The sequence below is a fragment of the Stenella coeruleoalba genome (assembly GCF_951394435.1).
Source record: "Stenella coeruleoalba genome assembly, chromosome: 1".
NCBI classification, from domain to species: domain Eukaryota; kingdom Metazoa; phylum Chordata; class Mammalia; order Artiodactyla; family Delphinidae; genus Stenella; species Stenella coeruleoalba.
The window spans coordinates 168789431-168806861 of NC_137169.1; the positions used below are offsets into that span (position 1 = coordinate 168789431).

The 17431-nt window shown below is 46.0% G+C and overlaps 1 long non-coding RNA gene across 4 annotated transcripts in view; it reads left to right on the forward strand.

Annotated features, from left to right (window-relative positions):
• Nucleotides 1–17431, forward strand: part of LOC307192219 — a 190522-nt gene that overhangs the window by 129614 nt on the left and 43477 nt on the right. For all 4 annotated transcript variants that reach the window (XR_013830009.1, XR_013830010.1, XR_013830011.1 and 1 more), the window contains one exon: nt 6438–6599. This is a non-coding gene — a long non-coding RNA (uncharacterized lncRNA). The remainder of the gene's footprint in view (nt 1–6437; nt 6600–17431) is intronic.

Consider the following 17431-nt stretch of genomic DNA (forward strand, 5'->3'; position numbering starts at 1 on the left):
GCCCACTTAGATGATATTTGGTTCTCTCTTCTTCCAGCCCTTGTTCAATTTCTTCTTTCCTCTCTGCTGTGTCTAATTGTATACACCAGATAGGCATTTTAATTTACAAGGTAGAGGGCAACTTAACACCCCAGCTTGGTAGCGTACACGATTTAAGAAACGTTCCCTATTTTCACACGGTCTTACAGAACATGTTTTTTTATCCCTCACCTTATTCCACAGTGTAGTTTTGCCATAATTTTTAAAATAATCCCCTACTTTTGGACATTAAAGTTGTTTCTGACTTTCTCCTATTATAAATAGACCACTTCCTTCCAGCCGGTCACTCTCAGCTCTGCTGCCTGTTCTTATAACTGGGCTCCAACTTTGTCCTTTGTCATTGAACCTCCACCTGGTGCCCCGTTTCTGGGAACTGTGTCCCTGCTTGGTTTCCTGCTTGGGGCCTCAGTTCCTTCCAGGGACTGGACTCCTGTCTCTGAAATCGAGTCTCTCCCTGGCCGGGTCTCTGTCACCTGCTGCCGGACCTGCCATGTGGGCTGCCGACACCCCGACTCTTGTCTGCCACCCGACACTCCTGGGCGACCATCTGCCTGGCCCCGCTCCAGTACGCTTGTCACATCTTTAGGTCTTGATTTTCCCTGCTCAGGTGTGAGCTCAGGCCTTGGAGGGAGGGGAGAGAGTGGGGCAGGCACTTGGGAAGGGGAGGGGTATGCAAATGTGCGAGTGAGTGGGCATGGGGACGCCAGTGGCTGGGTGGAAGTGGTGGCTTCTGGACGGTGTGGGGGGTGGCAGGCGGAGAGCAAGAATCCAGGACATACTAGACAATTTACATTTCCTCTACTGCCCCTGTTCTCTCTCATATCTGGGCCTTGGATATCATGTTACTCGGCTTGGAACATTCTTTCCTCTCAGCCCAACTACCAAATCCTCATCCTTCAGGTCTCAGCTTAGATCAGAGATGCCCCAGCTTTCATGAGCTTTTGGCCAAGAGAAATCCCTAGCAATTATCCTGATTAAGTAGTTAGGTCTGAACAATGCAGTATAAGTCATTATACCTTAATGCCTTAGTAACCCTTTGAAAAAGAATTCTCACAAACAGAAGGAAATATAGTACTTAAAATTCATTCTTAGGTAACCACAGTTACCTACTCATGGGATGTACAGAGCTGCTGGACAGTATCCACCTTCTTAAACTTTAGGATCAGATTAGGCACTGCGTTTGATTTTTACACAAGTGTCTCTTTTATCACAGCAAATGCTGAAAAAACCAGCTTTCTAGCTCTATCCTTGAAAGGAAGGCGGTGTGATCTAATGTGGAAATAGATACTATCTCAAGCCAGTAGTTCATGTTGTATCCGGCAGATGGAGGGTAGTGCTGTGTGACGCTCAGAGTCTTCAAATAGCCCCAGAGCCCTGTGAGTTTGTTGTGATGGTCTGGGCTCTTCGGGCTCATCGCCCAGCATCGTCTGCTTACTTGTCTCTTTCTTGTTCACTTGGAAGCCCCACGAAGACAGGGAGCATATCTGTCTTGTTTATCTAGAAGAACGCTGGCACGCAGGAGGTGCTCAGTAAATGTCCACGCAGTGGAGGAACAGAGCCCATCAATTTCTCATGCCTGATCTCTCTACAAGGCAAGCTTGGAGGGTTTAGAAGCAAACTAGCTGAAGTGCTGGGTTTGGTGAGTGCAAGGACAGCATTCCCAATTTAAAAGGCCTGGTGGACGATGAGGGGAACTAATCAAGGTTATAACAGAGGACACATACAAGGGGTACGACGCCATGTGCTAAGGAGGATGCTGCCGATTACAGCACGAGGGTGAGGGAGTGCAAGCCATGATAAGAAAAGCCCAAGGAGAGGATGAAAAAGAGATTGCACAAGAGGTCAAGACAGATAATGAGAAACGCTTCCCGTACATAAGGAATGTCCGCTCAGGGAGGATGGTGGCAGCGCCTCCTCTAAGATAGAGCAAAAGCAATTTATTGACAGACACAGTTTCTGAAAATTAAATGCATCTTTGCCTTGGTATGCTCACAAAAGAAGGGCAGAGGACAGACCCCACAAAGACACAGATTTCCCAAGGGACAGAGAAGAAATATCATGGAAGGCAAGAAGAGTGAGTGGAAAAGAGAGAGAAAAAAAAAAACCCTTATTTTCATAGTGTGGCTGTGACTTTCTGGGGCTGCCAACTGAGGAAACCGATTTCTTCTTGCTGGCCCTGCTGGCCCCAAAGCTGCCAGGTGTTTGGTGCCCACATCAGTCCCCAGGGACTCATTTTTGTCACTTTCTGTTCCTGGGTCTGAGGCGAACTGCGCCAAACAGGCTTCCTTGCCAAGTCAGGGCAGTGAGAAGGCTGCACTTTGAAGTTGCTATTAGTGTCTTCCTCAGCTGATTTCTATAAGGTATTGTTTTCCGGTAAAGGAGGAATAAGGGAAATACTTCAACAATAACTGCTCTGAGGGAGTGTGTACAGGGAAATCATTATCTCTTATTGTGCCAATAAGTTCCAAGGCAACAAGCCAAGCTTTTCTTAGGCTGATGGAGCCCGGGTTGAAGCTCTGAGGTCGATACCCCATACCAAGTACGGAGTTTGTGCGCGACGCCTCCCAGAGACTCCCAAACTGTCGGAGGTGGATTTGACACCAACTGTTTTTCTCCTTGTGGGGATTATGGTTTTAAACTCTGTGCTTCAAGGAGAGAAAAGAAATTCTCACGATGGCAATAAAACATAAGAGCTGATGTTACCGAGCTCTTGTTCCGTGCTAGGCGTTGTAATAAACACTTGCGTATAATCTCATTTAAAACTCATTAAACAGTCATCTCCATTTACAAATGAGGGATCTGAGAGCAGGATTCACCCGAGGCCCGGCTTGTTTGCTAAGCTTAGGTTTTGCCTGGGAAGTGATGCTGAGACCAGCCAGCCAGCCCAGTTAGGTTTCCTATTTCCTGAACAATGTTTTCAGCATTGAGGTGGCCACACAGAGGAGAATGACGTGTTCTCCTCTGAGCCCTCCCCTCCAGGAATTTACTGGGAAGACAAAACTAACTGAGAAGAAACAAGCATCAAATGAGGGGCTAAACCGGGCAGGCTGGAAATAAGTACAATTTCAGAAAAAGTTTTAGAGCGTGGCTATGTTATGACAAATTGGAAAATTGATCTCAGATTTTAGAAAAAAAGGAAATAGGATACAAGCCATATTTAGGCTTAATGATATAGAGGAATAAAGGATTTGGAAATTTAGTATAATCCTTTGTTTTCTTAAGAGGCGGAAATTAGGGGTCCGAATGTCTGTCACACAATTTTACTGGTAGATATCTGTCACTGGTGGTCTGTATTCTAGCATTTACAACTAACTTCCAGACCGACTCGTGACTCCTGGCCTGGCTGCCAAGAATCGGAAAACGCAGGGGCTGATGAAGCCCTTGCCCAGCATCCTAAGGTGAGGCTCTGTGCGTGAGGTGGAGGGCAGTGCGTAGGAAGAAGCCCATACCAGGGGAAATCATAAGAGGATGCTAGTCTGTTATTTGGAAGCGTTTCTAGAACACTGATAATGGTTAGAGCAATTACAATAAGAGATGCTCTCTTCTCTGGTCTCAACATTTAGAAATGTCAGGTCCAGGTTGAGGGCTGGGAGTTCCCAGCAGTTCTCATCTGAATCTTCGTGCTTGATTTCTAGTTTGAGTAAGAGGTGTCTGGCCTCCGCTGGTGTGGCTTCCAGTTTCCGTTTTCTGATGCTCAGGGGAGGTCTTCTCAGTTCTGCATCCTCTAGGTCTTAGTGGCCTTTGCTGAAAGGAGGAGATTGACATGATTTGGTTTCCAGGTACCAGGTAGCTTGCTTCCCACTGCTGTTCCCGAATGTCTTTACATTCAGAAGTCATGTGTTGGACATCCTGCCTTTGGAGATTCCTTCCCTAGGCTAAGCGTGCCATCTCCCTGTTACAAATGAAACGCTTAGGAGGGTAAATGTTTGTGTGAAGTAATCGATCAGAACTTTTCCCAGGAAGTGAGAGATAATGAAAGTACCTGCATTGTGGAGTATGGGGAGGGAGGGGGTGGCAGTGGTGTGGGGAGCTGCGAGGTATGAAGCGGGATCTTCAACAGCTCATAGAGGCCAGGTTCCCACAAGGAGAAGGCAGGCGGGTCTGCTCGGCTTTTGTAAGAGCATCCTGTAAGTGTTGCTTCCCCGGGGAGGCCACCCTCCTGGCTGCCCAGGTAAAAGGCACCTTCGTGATTAGGCTGAGGCCCCAGGGCTGCTCTAGGAATCCAAACATTAGAAGGCACAGAAGGGAAATAGCACTTGGAAAGCAGGATTCCACGGTGGCAACAGGATGCAGGGTTCATTTGTAGATTACGTCAAAGGCCACCAGGGTATGGCTTCCTCATGGAAACACAAACCTGGACGCAGGGACAGACATGTTTAGACTTTTAAACAAGTTCTTCCTGATTATAAAAGTAACCCCTAATCATGGTAGGAAAACCCCCAAAATATAAAGAAAAAAATCCTCATCCAGGATTTCATTTAACATAAGCATAGTTAATATCCTGGTGGTTTTCTATCTTTTACATATACATATCTCGTATATTTATACGTTAAATTATATTTATACTATATATTTTGTAACTTGCTTTTCAATTAATGTTGTATTGAGCATTTTTCGCTAAAATTCTTCATCAGCGTAACATGGATTTACTAATATAATTTTAAAGTATTTATCCATATGGTGTGCCATAATTCATTTGGCTGTTTCCCCATTGTTTAGCATTTAGGTTATTTTAATTTCTAGATGCACAAATATTTGTCAACATTTCTAATAATTTTTTTAGATTAGATTCATAGACTTGGAATTACTAAAACAAAGAACATCAATTTGTTAGTATATAGTAAAAAATAAAAAAAGAACAGAGGGAGAGATAATAAATGATAGAGAGATAGAGAGGAAGGAGAGGAGGAAGGAGAGAAAGGGAGAGAGTGAGAGAATTAAAATATCCTTAATTCTACTATCCAAAACAGGTCCATCCCTAACACTCTTGTGGTCTGAGGTGAGTGTATAAGTGAAGGTCCACATACCATATTTAGAAAGTTGAGAAAGTCTAAATACTTAGAAGTTATAAACCCAGCTGACAGACTATTACATCTCTTCTATCCTTATGCTTGAAACAATCTGAAAGTACAGGTTCAAATTTAGAGTTCTGAAGTCCAGAGTAAGAGTGTGGTAGCCTGGGGAGAGCTGACCCCAGGCTCCTGGCCACCTCCTGTCTCGCCCCAGCCATGACTCAAGCCCTCACCACGAGGGCCGTGGGGTGCACGTGTGGATGCTGCAGTCCCAGGTGCAAGCACCATCTGCACCCCTGCAGACAGCTCCCTCCTGGCCACCCGTTGCATCTGGGGTGTGATCACCAGTAACACAATCTACTCAGGGAAAAGGACTCAGGAAGCTTGTGCAGCCCTGGAAATGGGAATTCCAGGGTCTCGGGTTTTAGAGCGTGTACTAGAATGAGAATGAGCTAGCTTCAGGTGGGTTCATCCCTTTTGCCTTGCAGAGTTTCTGCCACAGGGAGAGGGGCAGATTGCAGAAGGGCCAGGGTGAGACCCTCTAAATTATGGGGCTCTGGGAAGGACCCAAGCCTAAGGGTAGTATAGAGCCAAAGCAAATCAGAACCAGAAGTTGGGAACTTATCCTTCCAAATACATTTCCACACACACACATACCTGCACACCCACAGATAAGATTATTCTGTACATGCTGTTTTATTTGGGGTTGGCCAAAAGGTTCATTCTGGGTTTTCCATAACATCTTATGGAAAATCCCGAACGAACTTTTTGGCCAACCCAATGCAATCATCTTAAAAACCAGAGACCTTGTGAACATATTTCCAGGTTATTCAATACATATGCATGAACACTTTTACTAAGATTTTGTGAAATGTCTTCCAGTAAGGTGCTCATCAGTTTAAACCACACCCTGGCTCAAACCAAGCATTTAATGTCTGTTTAATTGCTAATGTGATAAGCAAAATGGTGACATTTTATTGAGTCATAGGGAGGTTGAACACTTTTCCATATATTCACGAACCAGTCTTTTTTCAGCGCGCTGTCTCTTCACATCCTCGGCCTATGGATTCAAAGGCGTTAGAGAATGCTTTCGAAGCCTGTAGAAAGGAGAGATGGCGGAGGGCTATTAGTGGATGGGCAGCTGAGGCACCCCATCCTCACTGCTGCTCAAGAACTATTGCTTTGCTGGAGAGCACGGAGGCATGGAAGAGTCCCCAGCGGGACACGAGAGGAACCAGGCATCTCTGTAGGAGCAAGAAGGATATTGGGCTGAAGCTCCCACTATCAGGGGCACGAGACCTGCCTTCACAGAGGAAACGCTACTCGTCTCCTGACCCCTGGCCATCTTAGGGCTTCCTATATCATGATTCTGTCCTTCTCCCTCAGGAAAATAGAACTTGGCTTGAGGTTATTCGGATCACAGAAGGTGACTATGTCTGGAACACACTTCCCCGGGTGCAGGAATTGTTTCAGCGCTTCCCTCATCCTGGATTGCAGGAAGACAATACATGACAGATGTCGGCTGATGACCACGTGTGAGGCATTCAGGTAGGGAAACGTCATTCTCTGAGAGTTAATTTGTTTCCTGGGATCCTATTTGTTTGTGCGAGGAGGACTCCACAGATCCATCCTCTGGAGTCACCTGCATTTGCCAGCAGAAGCAGCTTAGGCGCTTTCCTGTTCAGGATCCCATCCGCGGGGGCGGTGCACCAGCCACCTCCACATGTGTAAAGCGTTTCCTGTGTATGACGACTCTCTTCTTGGGTTGCATGTAGGGGTTGACACCATCAGTGCTTTTATGATATCTTGCACTGCTTCCTGCATGAATCTTCCCTGATGGTCTTTTTTTTTTTTGCGGTACGCGGGCCTCCCACTGCTGTGGCCTCTCCCGTTGCGGAGCACAGGCTCCGGACGCGCATGCTCAGCGGCCATGGCTCACGGGCTTAGTTGCTCCGCGGCATGTGGGATCCTCCCGGACAGGGGCACGAACCCGTGTCCCCTGCATCGGCAGGCGGACTCTAAACCACTGCGCCACCAGGGAAGCCCTTCCCTGATGGTCTTAAAGGCTCCTCGGGGGCAAGTCTCTGTCTGTTCGATTCTTGATCAGCTTTGTTGGTGGCGGGGCCAGAGGAGCTGTTCCTTCCCCGCCTTGCTGTCTTTTATGCCCAGAGAAGCTCCATTTGTGTAACACACCTGGCCTCCTCCTGCCTCCTCACTCACTCTTCTCCAGGTAAGGGGGGATGATCCATCTGCTTTGTAAATTTGAGAGAAATTTCTCCCTCCTTCTTCTTGGGATCCAGCTGCCCGCATGAAGCAGGTGTTCTGCTCTGCCCCTCCTCCCCTAACCCCCATGCCTTGGGTTTTACAAGACAGCCTCCCTATGTGTGTCCTTTGGGGAAGGGATGGTTGAGGAGTAAACTTGAAATTGAGGAATTATCCCGTCAACTCCATAAGATCTGCAGCTCACCCCTTAATGGGTGTATTTCCTAATGAGTATTTATCAGAAAGCTTTTACTCCATGAATGATAGGAAGCGTTATCAGGAAAAGAAAAGGAGGCTGTAGTCATGTAAAATTGGAAAGATCTATGTTAAAGTTAAACCAGTCTACATACTGCAGGACTTCTCAGAGCCTTGAGCGTACTAACGCGCGTTTTGAATCATGTGGGGAGGCTGGGGGACTATGGTATGGGATAGTATTTAGCCCCTGGAGCTACTTAGCCAAGTTAGTCCTGTGGCTAAAGCTTGTGTTCCTCATTTCTGCCTTAAAGTCTTTGATGTTTCTCAGAACCTACAGTGAAAGGCAGCAATTTATCATCATAAGCCATCAGGTTGGAATCTGACCACAATGGGGAAATGTCATCACTAGGATAGATATAAAGTATGTGGCAGGGAAGGAGGCCCATGGCATTCATAATACAGGCTCCTTCCTGGGAAAACCTCAGAAAGAGAGAGGCTAAGGGATGAGGCAACAATCTTGTGATAAACCTGTGCAGAGGCCAGATGGATGGACCAGACCACAGACAGATGCAGAGGGAGAGGGAAGACTTAGCTCTGTCCTTCAGGTGCTTTCAGTTGAAAATCCCTAGGTCAGTGGTTGTCCAGGTGTGTGACCTGGGCCGGAAGCATGAGTATCACGTGGGAGCTTGCTGGAAATGCAAATTCTCTGGCTCCACCCCGGATCTTCTGAATCCGACACTCTGGGGGGTGAGGCCCAGCAATGTGGTTTAATAAGACTCCAGGGGATTCTGATACACGCTTAAGTTTGAGAACCACTTGGTTCATATAATACCCAAGTCTGTATCCTGATTCAGTAAGAACCTCTACGTCTCACATTTCTATAATCAACGACTCTGGTCACTACCAGTTTCGAGATGAATTGTGTGAACAAAGGGACCTCAGAAATTTGAAAAACCACATGGCACAGAGGGAAGAACTGAGGGCTTGAGATAGGAGACCCCAATTAAAGCATTGGTTGCTGAGGGCCTCCAACAATTCATTTCATTTTCCTTGTCAATAAGGTTGAGGGATTAAAACCTGCCCTGCATGGCTCACCAGAATGTGTAAAAGGTAATTGAAAAATGGAAGTAAAGTTACTGGACATCTGTAAAGCGCTTCATGTGTGTAGAGATTGATGTTGGGTCAATACTCTCTGAATCTGATTTAGGCAAAATACAGTCTCCCTTTCCAATGAATAATTATAGCGTCTGTACAAACTCCAAAGTTTTTATGGATTCAGGCATTGCTTTTACACTGAGACTTCACCTTATAATAATCACTTGGGTTTTAATGAGACTATTGGGAGACCTTTCCCTCCAACATCCATCATGGAGGATATTTGCTTTAGCAAGGGAAGGTGTAAAAAATCTGTATCAAATTATTCTTAATGTCATCTTTAGCTTCTCCTTTAGAGAATAAAGAGAAGATGTAGTTTCTCCCTTTTAACGCCATTTTCCAAACTGAACCCTCGGTGATGAAGATGGAGGAAATCAATAGATATTTCCCCGGGGATGGTGACCATCATCACTTCTGTGTCCTTTGCCACTGTATAGATTGCTCATGTCATCAGCAACTATAACTGATTCTCCCACCTCACTCTCCCCAGCCACTCAAGAAGGCTTAAATTCAGTAAGATGGTAACACAGCATTTTTACTAGGCTGGGCATTTTTATGGATGGTGGAAATGAGCAAATTTGCCTTTAGTAGCAGGAAGGACCAGGTAGAATAACTACTGAGGTCATTCTCTCTATCCCAAATGGTCCCACCCGCCACACTGTGCTGGACTGTCCACCACCAGATCATTCCTCCTGTAGGTTCATCTTTGTCACTCCTTACCATCCACCATGAAAAGGTAGCACCGGCACTACCCCCCTCTTAGAGGGTGTTAGATTTGGGGCTACAGGAAGCTTAGAGTGAGAGGAAGGGTCCTGGAGCAGGGTGCACGTCCAGTTGAGGTGAACTGGGACAAAGAACATGGGGAAAACGTCCAGAAGGGGAAAGCGGTCAGCTTTAGACTCCAGCCACTTGTCAAAGTCGTGAAAGACTATCTCTGGATTTAGGACTGACAGGATAACTGGCAGCAGACAGTGTTGCAGTAAAGATGTATCTATTGGCCTCCTTTTCTTTTTTTTTAACATCTTTATTGGGGTATAATTGCTTTACCATGGTGTGTTAGTTTCTGCTTTATAACAAAGTGAATCAGCCGTATGTATGCATATATTCCCATATCCCCTCCCTCTTGCGTCTCCCTCCCACCCTCCCTATCCCACCCCTCTAGGTGGTCACAAAGCACCGAGCTGAACTCCCTGTGCTATGCGGCTGCTTCCCACTAGCTCTCTGTTTTACATTTGGTAGTGTATATATGTCCATGCCACTCTCTCACTTCATCCCAGCTTCCCCTTCCCCCTCCCTGTGTCCTGAAGTCTACTCTCTACGTCTGCGTCTTTATTCCTGTCCTGCCCCTAGGTTCATCAGTACCATTTTTTTTTCTTTTTGGATTCCATATATATGTGTTAGCATACGGTATATTTTTTTCTCTTTCTGACATACTTCACTCTGTATGACAGACTCTAGGTCCATCCACCTCACAACAAATAACTCAATTTCGTTTCTTTTTATGGCTGAGTAATATTCCATTGTATATATGCGCCACATCTTCTTTATCCATTCATCTGTTGATGGACATTTAGGTTGCTTCCATGTCCTGGCTATTGTAAATAGAGCTGCAATGAACATTGTGGTACATGACTTATGATGCCCTAATTTTAAAGGGAGGGGACCTAATTTTAAAGGGAGGGGACCTCTGTTTACAAACAAGGGCTTGTGGAGTAACTGTAAGTTTGCTGCACATGAAGCCCTAGTGCCTCAGTGTCTCTGTGCCAGAATCACATCTCTGGGCAAAGTGTGATCAGGCTGGTGCCAGACAGGAGGTGCCCATTCCACTTGCCCAGGCAGGATTGCTCTCACCCAGCTCTTACCCAGCAAAGCCACCCCTAAGACCCATGTGGTTGGTTCATGTGTGAATGTTAGTTCAAGTTCAAGTCAGCTGTGCTCCATAATCCTTTGTGTTTCACCAGAAAACAGGCATTTCACTGTTTCAGGGAATAAATGTCCCAGACAGCAGGGAATTGGCTTTGATTGGGGCTGGGTAGAGGAAAGATCTTTCCATCTTACGGGAATGACCTGTGAGAGTCTGTCTTATCCTCATTCTTTCTGGACATGTGTCTGTCCTCAGCCAAGTTCACCAAGTTACAAAGCCATTTACCGGGTACAGTCACTTTTGTCCGCATTCCATGATCGTAGCTGAAGGGCTATCTCTCAGAGAGGTGAAAGGTCTCACCCAAAGGCACGGAGCAAAATATGTCAGTCCCTGGGTAAAGTCTAGTCTTCTGGTCCCCATTTTAGTTTTTCTAGACATTGCATAGAAGTATGGATACCTAGAACAGGAAAGACTCCCTTCGGCCAAAAGGGGTATCTTTTGAGAGTCCTGTGCACCAGTTTGGCTTTAGAGAGGGTGGGCCATGGAGGGCTAAAAACCTAGCTTAAGGTAAATGTAGGCATTTGGAGGCAAATTGACAGCACATCCCTAGTTCTGAGGGCCACACCTGAGACAGCAAAACTTCTTTGCTCCTTTTGGTAAAACCAGAACTGTGAGGGTCTCTTTGGTCGTGGGAATGAACTCCTCTCCACCATATTATCAGATGTTTCAAGTATCTTCTTCCAGTCTGCTGGCCTTATTTAAGCATTGTTTCCAATTTATACTCTTGGAGGGCAGCAATCACTTCTTAACCATTTCTTCGTCTCCTACATTCTCGTTCCTGTGCCTCACTCTTAGCAGTTTTTTTTTTCCAAATGGGGAAGGGAGAGAGGGCTGGTCAGCTTCTTTTTTTTTTTTTTTTTTTTGCGGTACGCAGGCCTCTCATTGCTGTGGCCTCTCCCGTTGCAGAGCACAGGCTCCGGATGCACAGGCTCAGCGGCCATGGCTCACGGGCCCAGCCACTCGGCGGCATGTGGGATCTTCCCGGACCGGGGCACGAACCCGTGTCCCCTGCATTGGCAGGTGGACTCTCAACAACTGCACCACCAGGGAAGCCCCTGGTCAGCTTTGAGGAAGCATCCCACACTGCCTGAGAAGTTCGCCGTGCCAGAACCAGGGTCAAGGGCAAGACTTGGCTCATCCAGCCTGTGAAACAAGGACTTACAAACCTTTGAAATTGTAAGCCACAGGAAAAAGGGCATTTTACATCATTGTGTGTGTGTGTGTGTGTGTGTGTAGCAATAATCTAATGAAGCAGTACCATTCCTATGTGCGATGCACTGAGATGTTCTATTCCATTCTATTTCATTAAAACAATTGCTAGCTGTGACCTGGTAAGTTGCCTTGTTCCACCGATGGGTCATGATCCTACAATTTGAGAACCAGTGCCACAGAGAACACACCTTCAGCTCCCTCTGAAACAGCCTGGGGGAGGGGGAGGCTGGGGATGGGGGGAGGTGGAACTTCAGACAGCCCAGGCGGGCTGCTTCGGGTGCTCTGGAGCCAAGAGCACATGGAAGGGACAGTACAGGGGCTCTTGCATTGGCCGATGTCCTCGTTCTGTGGATAAACAGAAGATACCAGCCTTCAGTGCCTGCAATCTGCTACCTTTCGAGAGCTTTCCAACTCAGCCTGAGAGAGGAAGAAAGGAAGCCTTGATGAGAAAGAAGAAAGCAAAGCAACCTCCTGTGGCCAACATGCCTCCAGCAGTCACAGGCTGGATGTGGCCCAGGCTTTCTTTCACCATCAGGATGGCTGTTAAGAGCAAGACATCTTATAGAAGGGTCGAGACAGAGGGACACGTGATTTGGTGGCGCTCGTGCGTCCTCCATCACCGCATGCTCCACAGAGAGCATGCCATCTGGGGACCTTGATGCAGGACGTGGCTGGGACTTTGGGAGCTAACTGAGCTGCTGCTAAGACAGAATATGTCCCTGTGAGAGTGTACACTGCGTCCAGGAGGAGGCATCCAGCCCCTTCCCTTTGAGCCTGGCTCTGCCTGTTTCCATGGGGACCGGGGAGGGAGAGACTGATTCTCTGCAAGGGGTGACTATTAGGGGTGGGGTGGAATGCCACCTCTGTGACTGTTCTGGGGTAGGGGGGGGTCAAATGATTAAGAAAAATTAGCTGGTTAGTTGACCAACTCTAGTTCCACACCCAAAGTGAGCAAAGTGCCTTGTGGATCAGGTGCTCAAAGGAATCCTTTTATTTTAGGTGTCCCCTCCACTCTTCACTGCAATAGACTGGAGTTCAGTAAGGACGGGATTGGAAAAGCAGTGTCAGCAAAGTGCAAGGCATGGTCCCAGCTTCTAAGGAGCTTACAATCCAATCAGAAAAAGGATATTAAAAACAGAAAGCTATTAAGGCACAGTACATGTGAGACTGTAAGCAAATGCTAAGTGGGACAGAATGTGAGCACTGCAGGAGTTAGGAAAGGGAAGGTCTGCGAGGTGTGGAGGGGACACTGAGCTGGTCAGGCAGCTCTCATCGAGGTCTTGGTGGAAACGAGGAGGGAGGCCATCCAGGGGGTGGCCAGGGAAAGGCCTGGAGGTGAGGAGAAATGAGAAGCCTAGGGTGATGGGCACTGCAGATGCCTGGTAGGGTCATGACGGAGGGTGAGGCGGTCGTTGGAGATCCTTGATGCCAGACTGATAATTGTCCCGAGGGAATTTAAAATCCAGAGGCTTGGACTTTCCTGATAGTGCAGTGGTTAAGAATCCGCCTGCCAATTCAGGGGACACGGGTTTGCGCGCCCTTGTCCGGGAAGATCCCACGTGCCGCAGAGCAACTAAGCCCGTGCGCCACAATTACAGAGCCTGTTCTCTAGAGCCCGCGAGCCACAACTACTGAGCCCACGTGCCACAACTACTGAAGCCCACGCGCCTAGGGCCCGTGCTCCGCAACAAGAGAAGCCATCGCAATGAGAGGCCCGGGAACCACAACAAAGAGAAAGCCCCCGTGCAGCAACGAAGACCCAACACAGCCAAAAATAAATGAATAAATAAATAAATTTATAAAATCCAGAGCCTTAATCTTTCTGGGACATATGTGGCATGTGCAACAGATATAGGTGGAACCAGGACAGGAAGTGTGTACCTGTGGCTGGGAAGCCACTGCAGGATATCCGATGGAACTGGACTCAAACTTCCAGAGGTTGAGGCCACTGGGAGTCCTTGGCTCCAGGAGGACAGATCTGTGGGTAGCAGCTGGACACGGTGAACAGAAATAGGTCTGGAAGCAGATAGGCCTGTGTTCATACCCTTGCTCTGCCAGCTTCGAGCCATGAGATGTCGGTAACCTCTGTGGGCCTCAGTGTCCTTGTCTGTAAGAAGGGAGGCAACACAGTGGTCCATGCAGGAAACTGTCAAATGGCAATGTGACGGTCTGGCATAATCTCAGACCCTTGTTATGATCCAAATGTTTGTGTCCCCCAACCCAAAATTCATATGTTGAAATCCTAATGTGATGGTACTTGGAGGTGGAGACTTGGCGGTGATTAGGTCATAATGGCGGTGCTCTCATGAATGGGATTAGTGCTCTTATAAAAGAGACCCCACAGAGCTCCCTCGCTCCTCCCACCATGTGAGGACACAGTCAGCAGTTAGTGACCCGGAAGAAGGCCCTCACCAGAACCCAACATGCTGTCAACTTGATCTTGGACTTCCAGCCTCCAGAACTGTGAGAAATACACTTCTGTTGTTTACAAGCCACCATCTGTGGCATTTTGTTTTAGCAGCTCAGCAAACTGAGACAGCTCTTAATAGAGTAATTATTATTTTTATTATCATCAGTATCATTATTATTACTACTCCTCCTCCTCCTCAATTCCTGTTTCTCTAGCCTGGCTCCTACCTCCTAATGCAAAACGACAGGATGCTACCAAGTTTGCCCTGTCCCAGAGGTCACCCAAGGGTGTGTCACATGAAATCAACACAAGGTGGCTATCAGGCACTATTCCCCTTCTTTGACAGGTGGGTCACCACATCTGATGGGAACAACAACCATATTCTGCTGGGTCCCAGTAAAGTAACAGGTCTGCATCAATCAAATGTGTGCAACTGACACCAGAAGATAGGCGGGGACGGGCAAAGCATTGACCTGGATGTGGAGACGGAAGGAGGAACGTCAACCTGACCTCATTCTGTTCAATTTTTTAAAAATGTACTGAGTGCCTTCTCTGTGCTTAGAATTGTTCCATCACTATTTGTTATTGTATTGGAAGCACAGCCATTCAACAGTTGATCAGGTAGTTAACTATTACAAGCTTATTATGAGTGAGTTAAGAAAACATAAATATTATGCTTTAGATAATCCATAAAAAGAGGATTTTGTTCTTAAGGGGAGCTTTGAGTGGGAAAACTCATGTGCTCTTGTGAGAAATGAAAGCACGTCCCTACTGACTCTGTTGTTCACAGGCATCGAGCGATACCTGCTCTGTCTTCACTTCTAAGGGACCCATTGAGTAGCTGTGATGAGTGCTGACCACCTGGTCCATGAGAACAAAGACATGCCAGCATCCTAAAGCCTGGGATGGAAGCAAAGAGATGCTCTAAAGAATGAGATTTCTCTTCTTGCTTTAGCTCTATGTCTCCATCAAAGAGGTTTTGACAGAGGGGTCTTCTCAGAATGAAAAATGTGCATAGGGCTGGAAATTAGGGAATTGCTATCTGCAGCCTTGTTTCTTTGGGGAATTGGTTCTTCCTCATGATTTATTTTTCCACTTTGAAATATTTCATTCATTCGTCCCACATTTCATTCATGGCATTGCATCAACATGCCACTATGAAAAACTGGGCCAACTTCATTTTTTTTCCTTTAGCACTAAAAAAAAGTTTCCCAATTCAGTCACATTAGGTTCTTTTCTCCTCCAAAAAGTGTTTTCTTATTTGAAATGGATTTTAAAAACAATAAACTGGAACATACAGGGGGAAAAAAGCTCTATAATGATCCCAGCGTAACATATATTTAGTTAGCAGCTTGAATAATATCAAAACGACGTGGCTGATCATACCCACAGCTCCTTTGAGAGCACTGAATGAGATCATGTGCATAAAATCACTTTGACAAGTATGCATTGCTCAGAAAGGGATTTGGGGGGAGCAAAATGGGAAGAGCCCAGGCTCAGGGGCCAGACACCTGGGTTCTAATCTTGACATCATTATGTACTTGCCCTGTGGCCTTTAGCAAGTTATTTATCCCTGTTAGTTGGGAGTTATGGGAATGGAGGAGTGTTTGGGATATGATGGACTCAGCTCATGGTAACCATTATTATTATGCAAAGGCAAGGCATTACAATCATCATTATAATGATTTTGTAAAAAATTATTTTCAGTCTTAGAATGAGTCATGTGGCCTTTCTGTAACCTTCTTAATGATATTTCATTTGGGTTGGTATCAAAATGAGATTGTGTTCCAGGACTATTACTATTTGTGGGAGGTAAGGCTAAGGAGTGCAGAGCAACAAGAGGCAGTTCTTCAAGGTTAAACCTTGATAGGGGATAATACCTGAAGTGGCTAAAATTTAATTTTTCTCTAATTGAAAACCCTTGGGTTCACTTTAGTTCATAAAAGTTCATACCGTTTACACTACACCAGGTGCTGGGAATGCAAATAATGTACCTCAAGAGGTCCCTGACCAGAGGAAGCAGATGTGTAACCACAGAATAATATAGGATGTGCAATGATAAGGAGATATATATGGCTTCTGGGTAGAAGAGAGCCAGGGCATAGGACTCCACAGTAAGATGCCCTTAGCCACTTTTAACAGAAAGCTTGACTAAAAATGGTTTAAGTAATAAAGAGATGCATTTTACGTAAAAAGAAATCCTAACCTAGGAAAGCCCAGAGCTGGTTCATTTAGTGACTAAACACAGACTCAATTTTTTTTCCATCTTCTCACTTTGCCATCCTCATTCAGTATATTGTCAAGACTTCCCTCATGATCACAAGATGGCTGCAGTAGCTCCAGACATCAACAGTAGCAACAGACTAACACCAAGGGAAAGATAAAGACTTGTTTCTTCCTTATGTATCAGGTTTTTTTTTTTTAATGTATCAGTTTTTAAGAGTGAAAAAAACTTTCTAAGAAGTACCTCTTCCTGAACAGCAGGCTGCTCCTAACATTTCCTAACCAAGTCACCTGGCCACTGGTGAAAAAATTACAGTGAAAAGAAGGGCAATGTCAAAAACAGCATTTAGATTTATTAAAATTTACCAAGTCATGGGGGAAGGAGGAGACCTTAAATAAAACTGGGGCTTTGACAGCACTCAAGAAAATAAAAGTTGGTCTTTAGGCAGTCAGCCAAAAGAATCTTCAACAGCATCTAACTCAGCCTTGGGGTGAAAGAGCAGGAACCAGGAAGGCTTTCTGGAGGAGGTAATACCTGAGCTGAGACTATAACCTTCTCACTCAAAGTGTGGACTGTGGGCTAGCAGCATCAGCGTCACTTAGGGGGTTATAAAAAGTGCAGAATTTCAGGTCTGTCCCAGACCTACTGAATCATAATCTGCCTTTTTTACAAAATGCCCAGGCGACCCATGTACATATTGAGTTTGAGAAGCACTGATATAAAGCCTGAATAGAAGGTAGCCAAGTAAAAGTATTTGAAAATGGAATGGGGCTAGGAAATGGAAGCGAGAACTACCTGCACAGAGATAGTGGAGGAAAAAGTAATATAAGACATTTGGCTGACTACAGTGAGCTCAAAGTTGTGGAGTTTTAGATACAGGTTCCAGTGTTTTAAAATATTCATAAAACTAAATCCACCCAATTTTACCAAAACAAGTATGTCCCTGAAGAATTTGGAAGAGTGAATTGAATGCATACTCTGTTGCAAGCACTGTTCTG